The sequence below is a fragment of the Athene noctua genome, unplaced genomic scaffold (assembly GCF_965140245.1).
Source record: "Athene noctua unplaced genomic scaffold, bAthNoc1.hap1.1 HAP1_HAP1_scaffold_44, whole genome shotgun sequence".
Classification (NCBI taxonomy): domain Eukaryota; kingdom Metazoa; phylum Chordata; class Aves; order Strigiformes; family Strigidae; genus Athene; species Athene noctua.
This window is the reverse complement of record NW_027437540.1, coordinates 741,576-760,302: the sequence shown is the minus strand read 5'-3', so window position 1 is coordinate 760,302 and position 18,727 is coordinate 741,576.

The window sequence follows — 18,727 nt, the reverse complement described above, 5'->3', positions numbered from 1 at the left end:
GACTCCTGTGGGCTCACCTCTGAGAACACAGACTGATGGGCCACCAGCCCTGCCGACAGAAAAGACCTTCTGAGCACCTGGGGCAGAGCGTACAGCGCCCTCAAACCACCAAACCAGCCAGGTCAGCCCCCCAGACACCCAGCATCTCCCCGCAGCACCTGCAGCCACAACTGCAGCCCAGCCCTGCTGTCAGGAGTCCTCTTGCCTGGTCGGGTCAGCGCTCCCGGCCTTCCAAAGCCCGGCCTTCTGGGAGCTGCACTCAGCCCAGCTCCGGGAAAAAAGAGGAAGGCTCCCCTTAACTCTATGCGGAGACTTCCAGGAATTCTCCCACCTCAGGGAAAAGGAAATGGCATGAAAATTTTTGTTCCGTTTCTCCACAGCAAAATAAAAACCAACCCCTGCAGCAGCCAGACAGCTGTCCCAGGAGTAGAGATCTTCACAGCCCTGAAGTAAACGGGCTTGCCTCTGGCTTCCAGCTGCATGGGATTGCTTGATAGCACCTTACACAAAACCCACAATAAAATACCTCGGACAAGTTAACAAACAAACAGCATTACGGTTGTCCACGGGATTCGGCATTGCCTTCTAAAGCCCCTGTTCTTTGGTACCTTCAGCAAACCGCCAGCTCTGATTCAGCCCTCGCTTGGTTTTCTGGAAGGGTAACAAAAGCAGCTTCAGCAAGATCAGAGTCAGAGCACAACACCTGCTTCCTTCAGCGATCAGGCCCTGCTGCCTCTGCCCAGCTCAGATCCCCCAGCAGCCGCTGGGCCTGCAGGGACTGAACAGCTCGAGTCTGACCAGGGGACGAGGCAAAGCCTGGGGAAGAAGGCCAGCTGTGAGACAGTTTGACAGAGAAGAGGGCAGAGAGAAAATGTGGGGCAATAGAGCTGCCAAAGGAGATTAAAAGAATCGGGCCTTCACGAACCCAATCCATGCACTCGAGGGTTTGTATCTGTACAGATGTTCCTGTTCTCAGAATGGCAGAACACTCAAATCCACTGCCCAGGGAGAACAGGGAACCTTTGGAGATGAGCACAGAGCCCAGCGCTGCCAACTCTTTAACAGCCAGCAGAGCACACCTCCTCCCGGGGGGCAGCTCTCACTGCCACACTGCTGCCAGGGAGGGCAGGGGAGGAGAGTCAGGACAGCTGCAAAAACTTCATGAGACTTCTCCAAGGGGAAAAAAGGGCAAGAGACATTTCAGACAGCATGAAATCAGAACAAAAATGAACATTCCTCCAAAAAATCTCTTAGTGTTTTGCTTTGCCCGAGAGGCACCTCTGTGTCACAAGGTAAATATCCCATTCCACTGCCCAGATGCAGAATTATTCCAACACAGAATTACTCCACTAACCAAGGGCTTTTCTGCACAATAACCTCTGCAGCCCGGGGCACTGCAGCCGAGCATTCGAGTACATGCACAGCCAGTGTGTGCAGGCTGGCAGCTGAAACCTTTGCATACTTCTCTCTCCATTGCTGCGGGAACATCTTGTCTCCTCAACCCTACACTCTGGTTCTGCAACAATTCCCCACAGAGTCAAACGACAGTTTCAGGCGCATCCCACTGCCTGCCCAGGATGGAATCCCCAAAGTGTGACTGTTCCCAATTCCATTTTTCCCGTAGGAAACCATGGCATAGAGAGGAATGTGTGCAGGCCTTCAGCAATGCACACAGCCCGACCACACAGCACCAGCTCCTGTGAGGTGGAAGATGGTGAGACAGAAGTGAGAGCTCTGGGGCTGTCAGCTGCCAGTTCAACACCTGGCAATGACAGAAGTAGTAGAGGAGATTCTAACCGCTTTTAAAATACCAAGAAACAACTGCTACTTGCCTGAAGTTCAGAGTGGAAAATCTCTTTACAACCCGAAATTAAACTTCATGATGTCCTGGTGACCCTGTGTGACCCCTCTTCAAACAAATCACCATTCTGAAACCTCTCGGGTGCTTCTCCTGTGACACTGAACACCTGACAATCTTTCACTGCCGCTGGTCCTGCTGCCTCTCCTGATCCATCACATTTTCACCACCACCTTCAGATGCCTGGTGCTCACCACAGCCAGTGAAATAACTGGCAGCAGAGCGCTGAAACAGAAGGCACGGGCAGCAAGGCACTGCTGTGCACAAGCTTTCACAGTGCAGACGCAGGATAGACAGGGGAAGAATCTGCTGCCCAGCCCTGGAAAACCCAGTCCCCTCAGCCGCAGCACTGCTGACACCTGCAAAGCTTCCTTCCTCAAGTTCTAAGGACAGAGGAGCATCCCCTGGGTGCAGATGCAGCCACCTCTGAGTACTGCCATTCTCAGGGGTTGCATTGCTCATACTCATCAGCAACTTATAAAGCAAGATTTCAGTTAACTGTCCTAAAACCTAAATCCCCAACAGGAATTGCCTCAAAAGGTCGATCAGAGACGAGCCGGCTCCACCTGCTGCATCGCCTCCCCTGGCCACCACACACAGAGCTCAAGCCCTCCCCGGCCTGTCCCAGCCAGCGCCCAGGAAGGTGCTGTCAGACCTCTCCGCTCCCTGACACCCCCGGCCAGCTCCCCGGCACAGGGCACACGCCGGCTGCAGGCCGCCAGCCAGCCTCGGCACAGGGAGTCACTTCAGGAAAACCCACGTTTTCCCCAAAGACCAGGTTCTGCTCCGAGCCCGAGCTACCGCCGCGAGCCCACAGCACCCGGCCTCTGCGCAGCACCCGAGGGTGCGAACCCCGACCCGGAGCAGACGCCAGCCCTGTCCCACCTGCTCCACACGGCATCCCTGCAGCCACAGGCACCTCCTGAAAGGGGGAACCTGCCAGAGCCCTTGTTAAATGTGTTCCACAAAGACCAGGCAGTTACAGAAAACAGATGTCACAGGGAGAAAAGCAGGCAAAAGGAGGAGGAGGAGGAAGTCGGTCTGCCTGGCTCCATGAAATGGGGATGAGAACAAGCAGAGGTGCAGGGCAAAGCAGAACCCAACAGGAGCTGGAAAGTGACGGGAAGAAATAACAGGCAAGATGAACTACACAGGTGTTCTGGACAGGAGACTGCTTTTGTAAAGATCTGGATGAATTCTTCCTGATCAATTATCCTGATGATAATTCTCTTTTCCCATGGGCATTTTGTCAACACGTAAGAAGATGCACAGGAGACCCCAGGAGAAGCCCCAACACTCACCTAGGAACGAGGTGACGATCTGCAGACTGACAGCACATCAGGCAGGACAAGCTTGCAGGGAAACACGGTGGCAACCGGTTACATCCCGTTCACAGCAATCCACAGCCGCGGGCAGTGAAAAGTGACGATTTTCTGCAGAGCTGCTGCAGGGGGGAGAGGTGGAGGTGAAGGAGAGCCTGCCAGAGGAGGCTGAAGCAGTGCCCCCCGCGGCAGCTGCTGTGCCGGCAGTTTGCAGCCTCAGAGCAACGGCTGCTGCCGGATTTCCCACCCAGAGGCACTCCCAGTTTCCCGGCACACAGACACTTGTCCTTTTATTACTTTTCAGTTACTTCTTGTACCTTCAGTGTGGGAGATTTCAGCTCTGCCTGCAGATGTCAAGAGACTCTTTCCTGAAAGCAGAGCAGGACGTTCCGACTTGAAAAAAACAGGATTTGTTTTTTTTGGGGAAAGGTGCAAATTTGAAGCTCAGCACCGAAGCTGAACTTTGACCAGAAAGCCAGAGGAGCAGCCGGGCTCTGCAGAGGGGCTGGGCTCCAGCACAGCCCTGCTCACCCCCCATCTCTCCCAGCACCTCCCAGCTGGGAAACACTGTCCCCCAGCCGGAAGGCAAGAGCCCCCCTGGGCCAGCTCTCGCCCTCGGCCTTAATGCCGGATTCTGAGCAGCACCTCTCGGCTCTGGTGACCGGCACCCTCTGAAGCACCACTCCGGGGTGTTTCATCAGACTGAACCCACCCACCCCAAATCACCACAGCGGGCAGAAAATATTAAATGGGTCACTTCTTTCACCCTTGAAGTAAAAATAAAGGGCTAAAATTCCCTTTCCCTGGGGTAAGCCGACAGATAAACCCCGCAGACAGCACAGACCCCAACAGACAGCAAAACCCACCGAGTTCAAGGGAAAAGGACAAGCACAGTCACACAGCAGAACGTCTGGAGTGCCACAACCGGGACAACAAACCTTTCATTTTTTGAAAACTAATTCAGAACCATGAAAAAGTTTGGGGTTTTAGACCAAAGCTTTCCCTTCCCCGGCGATGCCCCCACCCCCTGCAGGGAAATGGGCCCCAGCCCCCTGCGCCCACCCACTGCTGGGCCGGAGCCACCACCACTAGTGCTGGGGCTGCTGGGGCTGGTGCCCCCTTGGCAGGAGAAACACTCAGTCACCACCCAGACCAAAGGGAGTGTTTTCAAAGGAGCAATTCCCCCTTGCCGGGTGAACCAAATCTCTGCAGGAACATCCCTCAGGGGAGACCATGGAGAGCTGGAGGCCTCCTGCCCAGGCCGCCTCCCTCAGAGCACAGAGCCCTGGCAGAGTGTCGCAGGCAGTAGGCCCTGTGGGGCCAGGGGACCCCGGGGGGCTCCAGCACGTTGTGTCCCCCCAGCACCTGCCCACACTCCTGCCTGTGCCGTGAGGGGGCACTGGGGACCTGGGGGCTATTGGGGGGTGTTATGGGGGTTCTGTGGGAGGTGTGGGGGTTATTGGGGTCCTGGGGGATTATTTGGGCCCTAGAGGGAGTGTAATGGAGTCGGGGGGTGGGGGCTCTGTGTGTCCTGGAGGGGTTTGGGAGGGGTATTGGGGTCCTCGGGGGGGGGGGGGGGTGTGTGTCTTGAGGGAGATATTGGTGTCTGAGGTGGGGGGAGTGGGGACGTCCTGGAGGGGGTTCAGGGGGAGTTACTGGGCTCTGGGGGTGTCTTGAAGGAAGTAATGGGGTCTTGGTGCTTGGGTGGTGTTATTGGGGCCATGGGGGAGTTGAGGGGCTTATCACTGTCCGGGGGGGGGCAGGGGGGGTGGTGTGTCTAAAGGGCTCCTGAGGGCAGTTTCTGGGGGAGATAATGGGGTCCTGGGGAACTATAATGGGGTGCAAGAAGGGTCCAGTGGGGACTAGTGGGGTGCTGGGAGGGATCTTGTGTTTCTACTAGATAATTGTCGCCAATCCCTTCGGCCTTGGTACGGGGCTGTACAGGGAACATTTAGAGTAGCAGCTGGTTGTTAGGTTCAAAATACAATAAATGTAAAATGATTTTTACTAAAATATCTTTTAGTTCCACACTTATACTAAAATCAAAACACAATCAAACACAATTTGATCCGTTAATAATAAAATCAGTAACATTACCAAGAGCAGAAACCCAGGGTCTGGAGCATCGCTTCACCGTGGGTGTATCCCCGAAACACACGATCACACAGATCCTGGCACCACTGCCCGGGGTTCCTCCTGCACCAAAAAGAATCCTGACACTTCTCTACGTTTCCTTCCTCTTTACACCCAGCAGCAGCCAGGGCATTAATTCTGGTTTCTCACCCGTTACACTCTTCCCTTGATTAAAGTGTTTTACAGTAACAGCCACCCCAGGCCAGACTCTAACCCAGATCTCCGGGAACCTCGGCAGATGGGGTCTGGAGGGGAACGCCCGGTACCGCCGGGAGTCTGACAGCGGCGTTCCCTCGAGACAGCTCACCTCCAGCTTTCCAAAACCCCCGAAAACACCCACAGTCCCGGTTAGACCGGGAAGGAGCGAGGAAACGAATCCTTTGCTCAACCTCACTCTTGCCCAAAGTGCAATTTCCACGCGGCCTTGGCGCCCAGAAGCCCCCATTTCACTCTCATTTTTTTAACTGTCCTTTGCACTTCTGATCCGCCCCTCGCCCACTTTCTCTCTCCCATCAACACGCGCAGACCCTCCGCAGATCCCCCCCCGGCGTGTTCCCGGCCGCCCGCCCCGGGTCCGCGCACAGAGCCCGCGGGAATCCCCCGCCCGGAGGAACCGGCGTCCCGGGACCGAGCGGCCGCACCCGGCCCCGCCGGCCCCGCCGGCCCCTCCGGCAGCGCCGAGCGCCGCAGCGCCGACACCGAGACGCGGTGAGCGGAGCGAGCGGCCGGCAGCGGCTTCGGGGCAACGGAGCCGCGGCCGCGGCGGCGCTTCCCGCCGGCCCCGCCCGGAAGGGCAGGGGAAGCTCGCGCTGGGGCCGATGGCCCCCACGGAGCTGGAGGAGGTGCCGCTGGCCGGGGGCTCCAGCGGGGACCACAGGGCCCTGGCAGCAGCCCCCGGCCTTGGCTGCGCTTGGGGACCAGCAGCCCCCGGTTCTCGGCCTTTGCAGAGGAGACGACGCGGCCTCCGCGGGGGGGTGTCTGTGAGCCCTGGGCAGGGCTGAGGATCCCACCTGGAGCCAAAGGCTTGCTGCAGCCTCCTCTGCCGGCCTGGGGCACCTCGGGGCGGCCCTTCCCTCCAGGCACCTCCCTGCAGCCCAGAGGTTGTCCCCGGCGCTCGCTCGGAGCTCAGGGGGACGACTGGCACAATGTGCGTGCCGGGAGCAGGGGAGGGAAGAGGCACGAGGGCTCCACGCCAGGTCAGACAGCCCGGGCCAGGGGCTCTCCCTTTCCCAGGCAGGCTCTGCCCTTCCGCTCCCACGCGCGCACACGAAGACACCCCCTGAGATCCGGTACCTGTCCGGGCCTCAGCCCCTGCCCCACGGTTCCCCGTCTTACTGGAGCAGTCCGGCATCTCTCGTCCAAGGGCCAGACACCCTTCAGAGCCCACACAGACTTTAGGAGGACGCTCCCCCCATGCTGCTGGCACTGCCAAGGGACAAGATTTTCCAGGGACAGAGACATCTGCATTGACTTTGACCAGCTTCATTCTCAGACGACACAGAAACACTTGGGGGAGAAAAAAATACCACCACAAGAACTGCTTGCTGTGTCTTTAAAGGACCCATCAGCAGCCTCTGGTGCGGGAGTTTCCTATAGAGAAGAAATGGAACACTATGGATTTTTTTACTTTTAAAGGAAGAAATGTGAATTATGTCTATATTTTTACCATTTAGTTAGCTAGTCAGTTATTTTCCGTGGACAGGAGATATGTTCTGCTTAGAGAAGAAGTAGTTTATAAATTCAGCACGTTTGCTTCTTGAGATGTTTTTCTATAACCTATTAAATATTCTGTATTCAAAGAACCCTCTATTTTAGCAGCAGCATCCCTTAACAGCGGGGCGATAGGGGAAATGCAGTTTGGGTCGGGGTCGGGTTGGGGGGGGTGCGGGGCTACAGGGGCGGCTCCTGTGAGAACCTGCTGGAAGCTTCCCCGGCCCAAAGGCGGCCCCGCTGCCGGCCAAGGCTGAGCCCGTCAGCGCTGGTGGCAGCGCCGCTGTCAGAAGGTGTTTAAGAAGCCGGGGGAGGAAGCCCCAGAAAGAGCTGGAAAAGCTGCAGCGGGGAGAGGAGGGCAGAGTTTGCGTGTGCCCCCGTGGGAGGGGCGTTCTGCGAGCGCGCGCATCGCTGGGAGCTCGCTGGGAGCTCGCGGGTGGGCGCAGGGGCGGGTGCACGCGGGGTGGGTGCGTGCGGGGGGTGGGAGGGTGCATTCCTCGTGCTGCAGCGTGTGTGTGTGTGTGTGTGTGCGCAGACTCGGGGTGTGTGCACACTGCGCCTTGCGCTCTGTGTTCCAGCGTGTCTCTTGCAGCGCGGGTGTGCGCACGCTCCAGGTGGGCATCGCACCTTCTCTTTGTACCCCGCGTGTGTCTGCAGGCAGTGTGTGTGTGCGCACGTGCCCCCGAGATCTCTGCGTGTCACATCGATTTTTCCTGGCCTCTTTCTGGCCCCCACGTGCCGGTCTTCTCTGTGCCGGGGTGGCTCTGAGCACCCTCCTCTCCGGTAATCAGAGACCCCATCCAGGAAATGATTTATCTTATCTCTGGAACTTGGGGAAGCATCTCAGTGACTTCTGAGGGGAAAAAAAGAGGAGGGGAAAAAAAATTTTAAAAGGGTTATTAGTCAAGAGTCCCCAGCTGGAGTTGCCACTTTTACTAGAAGAGGGAAGAGTTCCGGCAGCGGTTTGCCAGTGATGAAGTAACGGTGGGGCGGGAGGGCGGGACGGGCTCCACCGGGAAGTTGTGAGATGGCAGGGAAAGCACAATGAAGTGAACAACAAGGCAATAAACCATGGGGCCTTTGGTGCAGATGCGGAAGGAAGAGGAGCTCTGTGGCGGCCAGCTGGGCGGTGCTGGTGGCAGGGCCGGGCCGGAATGCACCCCATCCCTGCGCCCCCGCCCCGCCCTGTTTGCATCCTGTGAGCCGTGGCAACCGCGGAACGTGCTGGGGCTCCCTGGGCAATGGGGCCGTGGCAACCTCGGAACGTGCCGTGGCAACCTCGGAACGTGCCGTGGCAACCACGGAACGTGCCGTGGCAACCATGGAACGTGCTGGGGCTCCCTGGGCAATGGGGCCGTGGCAACCACGGAATGTGCTGGGGCTCCCTGGGCAGTGAGCCTGCGGCTGGGCAGTCACGCAGCGGATGAGCAATGGGCTGCATCAGCAGCTGTCTGCCTGTCCCGGCGTTTCTCGCCCCCAAACCCTGCCGGGCGCCTCCGGCCCCTTCCCCTTCCCGCCGTGCCAGGATCCGCCGCCCATGTTGGCGTTGGCGCCGCTGGACGTCCCGGCGCGGCGGCGCCGCCACCCAGTTCTGCCCGGCCCTGGCCTGCTCCCCGCTTCCCCTGGGGCCGGCCGGGAGCCGCAGCATCGAGGCCGCCCCCTCCGTCCCTGCCTCCCCCGTGTCCATCTCCTTCTCCTCGGGCTCCCCCGCCCGCCTGGAATCGCTCGGCAGCCTGAGCGCCGGCACCGAGCCCCCGGTGACTGGTCCGGGTGAGGAGCTGCCAAGCCCGGCCCCGGAATGGAGAGAGGGGGCCGCGGTGCCGGTGCCGGAGATCACCTCGGCGGCCCATCTCCGTTCCGGGAGCGGTGGGGAGCGACGCGCGGCCACAGCAGCGCCAGGTCAGAGCGGGCCGGGCCGGTTGAGTGGGGGGGCTTTTGGGCGGCCGGGGCCAAGCGGTGACGGCCCGGTCTGGCCCACAGGGACGGAGAAGGGGCGGCTGGAGGAGCTGTACCGGCAGGGGCAGCTACTGGGGAGCGGCGGCTACGGCTCCGTGTACTCGGGCACCCGCCTCTCCGATGGCAGCCCGGTAAGTGGCGGGACGGCGGCGGGGCGGGGGGAGGAGGAGCAGGAGGAGGAGGCTCATCCCGCCGCTCCCCTTGTCTTGCAGGTGGCCATCAAACACGTGTCCCGGGAACGCGTCACAGCGTGGGGTGAGCTGGTGAGTGACCGGGGCTGCCGGGAGAAACAGGGGTGTCACGGCCTGGGGGATAAGGGGAGGCCCAAGAGGGTGGAAACCGGGACACCACGGTGGGAGCGGGTGGGGAGTCACTGGGGACACGGAGCATCCCAGGGGAATGGGCTGTCCAGTACCGGGGCGGGGTAGGAGGGGGGCACAGGAGCTCCCCCTTGGCAGGGCGGACCCCCAGGCACCGGTGGGGTCGGGTGGGGGCACTGGGGCACCCCAGGCGGGGGCTACCGGCCCCCTGCCCCGTCCCTCTGACGGCATCGCGTCCCCCCGCAGCCCAGCGGCGCTCGAGTACCGATGGAGATCGTGCTGCTGAACGCCGTGGGCTCCTCCGGCTTCCGTGGCATCAGCCACCTGCTCGACTGGTTCGAGCTGCCGGACAGCTTCGTCCTGGTGATGGAGCGTCCCGAGCTCGTGCAGGATCTCTTCGATTTCACGCTCGAGAGGGGATCCTTGTCGGAGGAGGTGGCGCGGGGGCTGTTCCGGCAGGTGCTGGAGGCCGTGCGGCACTGCAACGCCTGCGGTGTCCTGCACCGGGACATCAAGACGGAAAATATCATCATCGACCTCGCCACCGGCGAGCTGAAGCTCATCGACTTCGGCTGTGGCACCTTCCTCCAGGACGCGGCCTACACCGAATTTGCCGGTGAGCCCACACCCGGGGGGCTGCTCCCGGCACTGCACGGCCCGGCCTGGCCGGGCACCGGTTCCCCCTTGGGAGGGGGCGTGGGGGAATTAATTACTCATCCGGCTGCCAAGTTGCTTTTTGGCGCGGGGTGGATGTTGTGAAACGGGAGCCGGCTCCCAGCCGCTGCCACCCACCCTGCCCGGGGCTGGCGAGGGGGGAGCCAGCCTGACAAAAACAAACACCGGTGGGGTAGCAGAGGGTGTGGGTGCGGGGGGGCCTGCAAAACCCGTATACTGGCCAGTTTGGTTTGCAGGCGTGGAAGGGCTTGGGCTGCTCCGCTCCCCTTGTTTGCCTTGGCTTTTTAGATTTTTTTTTTTTTTTGGCAAGGGGTTTTTATTGCACGTAACAGCCGGGCCCGTGCTGACCTCTTCTCTCACCGGTGGCTTTCTTTGCAACCGAAAGTTTGTAAGCAAGAGTCCCATGTTGGCGAGGGGGTGGCGGGTCACACCGTGTGTTGTCCCCTCTGCCACCGGTGCAGCCCCCATGTCCCCAGGGACGCTCGGGTGAGGATCTGGGAGTGGGCAACATCCACCTGACGAGCTCTGCCTGTCTCCTGCAGGAACACGAGTGTACAGCCCGCCGGAGTGGGTCCGCTTCCACTACTACCACGGCTGGTCAGCAACAGTCTGGTCCCTGGGCATCCTGCTCTACGACTTGGTCTGCGGGGACGTCCCCTTCGAGCAGGATGAGGACATTGTCAGGGGCCAGCTCTTCTTCCCCCAGCCGATCTCCCTCGGTGGGTACCCGGCGTCGTGGCGGGCAGCGGGTGTGGGAGACGGCCCCGGGCGCAGGAGCATCCCCGCTCTTAGGGCTGTGGAGGAGGGTGATGTCCCGGGGTCAGCTGGGGGAGGTGGCACGGGAGGAGGGTGATCTCCCGCGGTTACCGGGGGGAGGTGGCACGTGTCCTGCCATCCCGCTCTCCTCCAAAACAGCTCCTGGACTGGGAGGTTTGGGGGTAGCTCTGAGCACAGCCAGCATGGCCCGGGCACTGCGGACGGTGGGGGAAGGTGGACAGGAGCCTTCTCTGACCGGCGGTATCTGGTTTCTCTCCCCAGAGTGCCAGCATCTTATCAGGTGGTGCTTGTCCTTGCAACCTTCAGACAGACCATCCCTGGAGGACATTTTCAACCACTCCTGGCTGCAAGGCATTCACCAGCCCTGGGAGATGGCAGACACCCCGCCTGCACGCTTTGGCCTGGGACCCTGGCACATAACTGTCGGGGGAGGCAGCGCCTCCGCCAAATGCCTGACACAGAGAGAACTGTTTGACCCTGACCAGCTTGTTGTGTACCCCCGAGCAGCTGGACAAGTCCCGGAGGAGCGCTCTGTCAGGCTGAGAATGGAAATGATAAGGAGAAGAAATATACTGTGGTTGTCAGATACCCGAACAGTGGGGAATTTCCAGAAAAGTAGCAATAAAGTAATAGTCAAAGAGCCGTGTAACCAATGAGAATGATGTGTGGATAAAAGGATAAAGTAGATAAGATATGAGAGGAGCCGTAAAGGAGGCTATTCTGCTGCAAAAACATTGTTGTGTCCATCTCTACCACAACACCTCTCCTTGGGTTCTCCTGACCCCGCGTGACAGGAGTAGGACATCAAAATTAAATATGAACCTGCGCTCTCTGCCTGGCTCCTACTTCCGTGGACAAGTCACAGATTCCCTGCCCAGCCTCACAGGGTTCAAGTCCCTCCCTGTCCTTCAGCAGCCGCTCTCATCCTGCCCTTTCCCACCGCCTGCGTTTGTTTCCCCTCCAGTTCTCCCACAAACACGCATCAAATGATCACTTGACGTGGGGAATTTTAATACGCTGCGGGTAATTCAGGTTACCGCTCCTGTCAGAGGAGGCGATTCAGAGCGCGCTTCGCTAGAGAATCCTGCCCTTGAGACAGAGACCGTCTGGAAACAAAAGAAAAGAATAAAAACAGAATTGCCAGAGAGATTGACTGCACCCACCTGCATTCTGCAACCCCAGCAGGCTCTGCTGGCGAGGACGCGCGACCAGGCTGGTCGATGCCCCTGTGTATTTGAAGCACACCCAGAAACCAAAGGCGGCGTTCAGGCTGAGCAGGGATGCCAGTGTGAGTTCTAGCAGAAACAGAGAAGTTTTTACCGTCGCTTGAGCACGGGGAGTAACCAAAGTGTCTTGCTTGCAAAAACGGGCTTATGCCCATTCAAAACAGGTCTAGTTATTAGTGCTGTCGGTAAGTACCAATCTGGGCAATAGCCAAGATTTCTTCACCTTTTTATACCAGAACCCTTGGAGATTATTTTCCTTCCTGTATTGAGATAATCGGTACGGCTAAAATGGAATGTTTAAAGATGGACAGTTATTTTCCAAATCTACTACAATGAAGTTGCACAGTATTTCTCAAAAACCATCTTCTGTCAGTTCATCTGTCACTCATCTCAGGATTTTTCTCCTCCTCCTGCTTCATCCTCTAACCATATTTGATACAGCTGGCTTAGAGTCTGCTCCTCCAAAACAAACTTGAATTCTTGTGAAATGCCATCCACGCCCGCAGTACAACAGAGCAGGGAAATCTGACGTGTTCCCCAAAGCCTTCCTCTACACGGTCAACAGATTTAAGGCACCAACTAAGTTCTTCCTATCTAAGAGAGCTGTTAACACTCCTTACCTGTCACTACACTGGATGAAATGCCAAGTTTCAAGGGACACAGCAGAAAGCAAACCCAAGCTTTGGTTTCAATTTAAATAAACAAAAAACCCTTTTTTTTTTTCATAAAACAGCTAGTGTAAAGTCTACCTCTTCAGCAATCAAACTGACAAGTGAAAAAAAGAAAAGAACCCTGAAAACCAATCTATATGCTGCAGCAACTCACCAAGGCACCAGAGCGGCCAGCACGCGATGTTGTAATACGAGCTGATGAGATTTCCAGTCCTGAAAAGAAAAAAGAGAAGTTAGCATTTTGCAACTACTCCGTCCCAGGAAATATTTCGGGAGACAGGAAGGAGGAGGCTTTGCTTGTTTGACTCAGGTGTGACAATTAACGCACATTTCAGGATATATCATGCCTGCGAGAGACACATTAAGGAGTGCCCAGGCCAAGAGCCCTTTCCGGGCTTCCATCTCCTTCCTCATCTTGACGGCCCTGACGGTGACGGAAGCTGCTGGACTCTGTTCTGGTGCCGTGATCTGTAACAACAGACACAGAGCAATGACAGAATTTGACAAGTTTTATACAGTAAGACCCTCAGTCAGCACAGGATTCAAGAACAAAAAGCAGTAATCCAAAACAGACTCTGTAAATGGACTTTACCTTTAGCCAGAGTCGTGTTTAGCATCTTACAAAACCCCAAACCCAACAGGTTCCTTTTACCAGTAAAGACAGGTAATATTTCTTTGACAAACTCCCCTGCCAGCACTGCCACCTCATTACTGAGGAACAGCGTCCACCTTCTCCAGTGAGGTGCAGGTAAGAGGACAGAGAGAGATTCCAACTCGGTTTTGAAAAATCACATCCTTCAGCAGCCAGAGGCAAAGCTCCTGCCTCCTCCAAGCAGAGGGAGCCAGAGGAAGGAAAGGCCTTGCACAGCTCTGCAGTTTTTCTACTGAAAATTCCCACTTGTTTCAACTGGGAACAGAGGATTTCCAGACTGTGCTGCCACGTCCTGGGGGTTTGGGACATCGGTTGCATCGGGGTGCAAGTGGCAGAATTGGAAAGTACTGGGCTAGAACACTAAAAAACCACGAACACCGAAACAACAAATCACACGTGCTTACAACTACGAGCACATTGAACTAAGTTCAGCGTTCATCGGTTCCTTTAGGCGATGAGAAAGGAAACAAAAATGAAGACTTCATTTTCCTTCTCCTGGTCCCTGCCTGGGCAGTACTTCATCACAGGTGTGCTGAGCTGGCGCTGCTCTCAGCTCCAGTCCTGCACTGGAGGCAAGCGCCCTCCTACCCTGCAAATAACTGGGTGCTGTGTGCGTCCTCCTTCCAGACGGTGACTCAGGCTGTCCGCAGAAGGATGAACTGCAGGGATGTGATGGGGCTGTTGTTTCCCCTTCGCTCAGGATACCCGGGAGGCACGACAGCACCTGACAGCACAGTGGGTCAGGGACAGTTGGGCATCCTGATCCCTGGGGACGTTCCAGATCAGTCTGCGAGAACGTAAACATCACACGTTAAAAAAAATCTTGGTGTGCAAACCCCCATGTCAGACAGTGTTTTGCAGGTACCACCCCTGAACAGATCGATAACTGTTCATTTTCCACGGACTGTCTCAAAAAGTAAAATATGACACTAAAGATTCTTGTGTCATTTATCAGAGATAAAGCAGAGAAAAACGACCAATGCACATGGTATTTCCCATGTACAAAATAAGTCTCCAAAATTATATATTCTCATTATTTATAAGGTTACATTAACAGCCCTGTGGTTTGCAGGCCATAAAACGCCAGGACCCGCACTAACACCCTTGACTGTTGCCAGGGAAGATCTGCTTGCGTTGACAAAAGCAGCAGCCTTCATCTGCTCCACTCACCGCACGGCTTGGCCTGAGTGTCCGAGGAAAAGGAGATTTCATGCCTTTTGGAAAAAGAGCAGGTGATCATCTGCTCTTACTCAGCAACTCTCTGCTTTCAAAAAGGCATTTTCAGTGGAATCGGAGCCAGGAGATGATTTGCTTGGTTACACAGCTTGTGAAAGTCTTCTGACTTACCACAGCTAATATTAATCTTGTACTTTATCTTGTTTGGATATGAAAGAAGATAAAAACTTGTCACCCGATTGTATTTTGCTTTAATTTTTTGAGTTTGACCAAACTATCAACTAGAAGGACTCCAACATTGCACCTGAAAGGCAGCATAACCTAAAGGGACGTCAGTCACAGAGGAAACTCGGAGCTTTTACATAATTCAGCACTTTCTGCTCCATCACCTCAGGTAATCTCTTCAACCCGAAGGTCCTGTCTCCACTCCTACTCCAGGTCTGTCTGGCTTATTCAAATAGTAAGTCTCTGAACAAATGACTCCGCAGGTGACTTTTTGCACTCCCATTCAGCAGGAGATTCTTCAGGCAGAGCTGATCACAACCCCAGCTCTCTGCTCCATCCCTCCTCCGCTTCACCGCAACCTTACGAGGACCCACGGTACAAGTGTTCAGTACTGAACTTCCACAAGGTGCCACTACGAGTGGGAAAATGCATTTTTAAGGTCCTTCACCGTAACAGTCTGTGATGTAAACTCTGCGACCCAGGAGCATGCCATCCCACTCTCCTTTCCCAGGCAGAGAAGGAGCCCGGTGGAACACAGAGAGCTGCGCCTGCCCCAGCCACGGCAGCTCCTGCCGTCGGCAGCACCTTGTGCCTCTGCAGAACACCGTGTGCCGCCCAGCCAGTGTCTTCCTGCCAGAGTCACAGACTGAAAAACAGAAATAGCCGCAGCTTCGTGCAGGAATAAATAAAGAAAATCCACAAGATAGCGTCGCCTTTCCTTGGCATGGTGCCGTCTCAGAGAAATCTCTGTGCAGTGTCTCTGTGCTGTTAAATCGTTCTTGTCTGAAATGTGTGAGACAACTTACAGTAACGAGGAACCCAAGCCTGACCTCTGTTAGGCAGCACTGCAGTAGGATTTTATTTTCCCTCCGCTATAGCACTTGCCCTGCTGCTGACCAACAACCCTGAACTACCGAATACTCCAACTCAACTCTCTAGAAAGCTGCAAATTCCTTTCCCAGCCTCTTGCTGCCCACAGAGGCAGAGTAAAACTCTGCGGAGCCGGCCTGTCCATGGCAGCACTCAGAGCATTTCTCTGCATCCCCAGGAGAACTGCTCAGCCTAACAGCTGCCCAGGGCACTGGGGCATCTCTTCCCCGTCGGCCACACCACACAACGCTGAAGCTGAAGCTTGGCCCCTCACCCTGAAGAGCTTCAACAGAATCGTTGGACTTGCCGTGGTAATTGATCCATCAGGCCGCTTTACTGCTGAGCAACCTCCCACCCTTCCAGCCCCAAAGCAACACGCTGCCACTTCCAGAGCGCCACGGCGCCAAAAGGAAAACTAAATGCTTGGTGAAACACACGTGAGTCCGCAGAAAGCCTGCAGATCCTCATTTTGATGCATTCCCCAAAAGAATGACTTTGAATTGCAGTGGGCAGTCTGTTTGTGTTCAGAAAATCAGGTAATCAAAAATTAATTTCTCAGCTCCACAACGAACGGATGCCTTCCTGGCTCCCTGACAGAGACAAATGGTGCAGTGATATGCAGCCTCATTGCCTGCAGTTGGTGCCTCAGGGCTCTGGGTCAGAAACTTGAACTCTAATGGAGAGGTGTAGGAATTTAAATGTTAATGCTGCTCAGAATGTAAGAAGTCCATCATTACTGCTGTTGTCAGGGCAGACCTGATGGCTTTCTGGCATACTTTTAATTAACTCTGTGTGCCGGTCCAACCACATTCGCTGTTATACTTGGATTTCAACCAAACACACACATTCTCCTTTCAAACTAAAAATAAGAGGATGATATGGTACTGCCTTCTGCCCTTTAATACAAATCTAGATTTCAAAATTTCACTTAAAAAGAAGCTTTCAGATAGTGAATTTTTAAAAAAAAAATGCCAAAAGGATTTCATTTAATTCTCAGAATGAAGTCTCACTTAAAAAGGAAAAAAGCACTTGTGACTGACCATCACTTGTCTCACTGCTGATTTCTTCATGGGAGCTCTTAAACTGGGCATAACCTTGTTATGGGACTGTGGCCACTCCTGGTGATTTGAAGGTGCTGTCAGAGAAGACAGTGTGCAAGTTCTTCAGGTGTGACTTGTCATTTCCTATTACTGATATAAAAAAAGCAAGGATAATGATTGTAACAACCTTCTGAACCCATACAGAATACATCACATGGCTATGCATTATACCACACAGATATTCTACACCCCTCTGTTCCATTATCCACCAAAAAAAATTGTTCAGGATAGCGAATGCTTCTTCTGTTCCATGGGATCCACGGAACTAGAAACCTGGAGAGTTTCTGCTACCAGCTGATGGCTTCAATTCAAGCAGAAAGCAAAGGAAAATTATGTCTTTAGATTCATTTTTGCACAACTGGAACTCCTTCCACTCAGGTCAGAGAAAATAACAGCCTCTGCCATAAGCCATCTTCCTGTGCTCTACGTCAGCAACAGGCAAAAAGAAAAGTTGCGGAAGGTTGCATCTGTTCTTCTGAACAGCGGGTGTAGCAGGAACCCCCTTATTTGCAGGACGAGGCTGTGAGACAAGACACACCCCGATATGGTTAACAGTCAAGCTCCAACGTTTATTAGAAAAACAAGTCCTTATATATTCTTGTGACAGCAAACCCGTGTGTGGCTCTGGCGCATGCTCATTTCAACAACTCGTTCCTCTCAGCACTTTCAACAAGCGCTACTAAGCGTGCACAACCGGTAGATAAATTTCTGCTTTGTTACTCTACCGATCCCCTTCTTCTCTGTTTCTTCCCTAAGGAGCACAAATTCTTTCGCTTTTCGCCGTCGTTAATCTAGACGCCGTTAATCTTCTAAGACAAGGGCGTCATTAATTTAGACATCGTTAATCTTCTGACTTGAATGCTGATGACACTGCTGTCATTCACCGAGCATAGCCCCGCCCCCATCCAGCTCCTGGCACTTGGGCAGCACTCCTGTCATTCACCTAGCAAAGCCCCGCCCACATCCAGCTCCTGGCACTTGGGCAGCATTGCTGTCATTCACCGAGCATAGCCCCGCCCCCATCCAGCTCCTGGCACTTGGGCAGCACTGCTGTCATTCAACGAGCAAAGCCCCGCCCCCATCCAGCTCCTGGCACTTGGGCAGCACTGCTGTCATTCATCGAGCAAAGCCCCGCCCCCATTCACCTTCTAATAATTGGGCACCACTGCTGTCATTCACAGAGCAAAGACACACCCCCATCCGGCTCCTGGCAATTGGGCAGCACTGCTGTCATTCACCGAGCAAACCCCGCCCCCATCCAGCTCCCGGCACTTGGGCAGCACTCCTGTCATTCACCGAGCAAACCCCGCCCCCTCCGGACCAGAGACATGGTGGCCTGCAGCCTGCGATCCAAAGCCTACTTGGAGCGCACGGGACAGCACAGCTGGCCAGCCAGAGCCTACTCAGAGTACTTCTTGAGACCAGCATGCCATCCAGAGACTAACTGGAGCCCAGTAGGACACCACCTGGCCAGCCAGAGGCAACCTACAGCCCGCCTACACCACAGGACAGCCAACCAGAGCCTACTCACAGCCCTCTTGGACCCGAGCTGGCCAGAGACCCTACTCAGAGCCCCTGGGCTAGCATCTTGGGGCCACTTGGAGACTAAAGCTGACCACTCACATCCTCATTACAGTTGTCTTAGAGCCTGTGCTGCCACCCAGAGTGTACTGAGAGCCAGAAGGCTATCAGCTGGCCACGCAGAGGCAACCGAGAGCCTGCCTACACCACACGTCAGACAACCACAGCCTCCTCACAGCCCTCTTGTGGAAAAGCCCAGAGCAACAAGGTGGCATCTGGCAAGTGACAAAGATACAGCAGCTTTTGGTGACAATTCTCTGAAGGGAAAGCCAGAGATGATAGGCATCCCTGCTGGAAGGCTCTTTCAGAGGACAGTGTTAAAGAGCGTCAACTGGCAGGTTTGAGCACTCTGGGAAAGGTCAAACACGTTCAAGGTACCACAGAGCTCTCTGCAGCCAAGCCCCAGCGAGGGACTCCTGTGGGCTCACCTCTGAGAACACAGACTGATGGGCCACCAGCCCTGCCGACAGAAAAC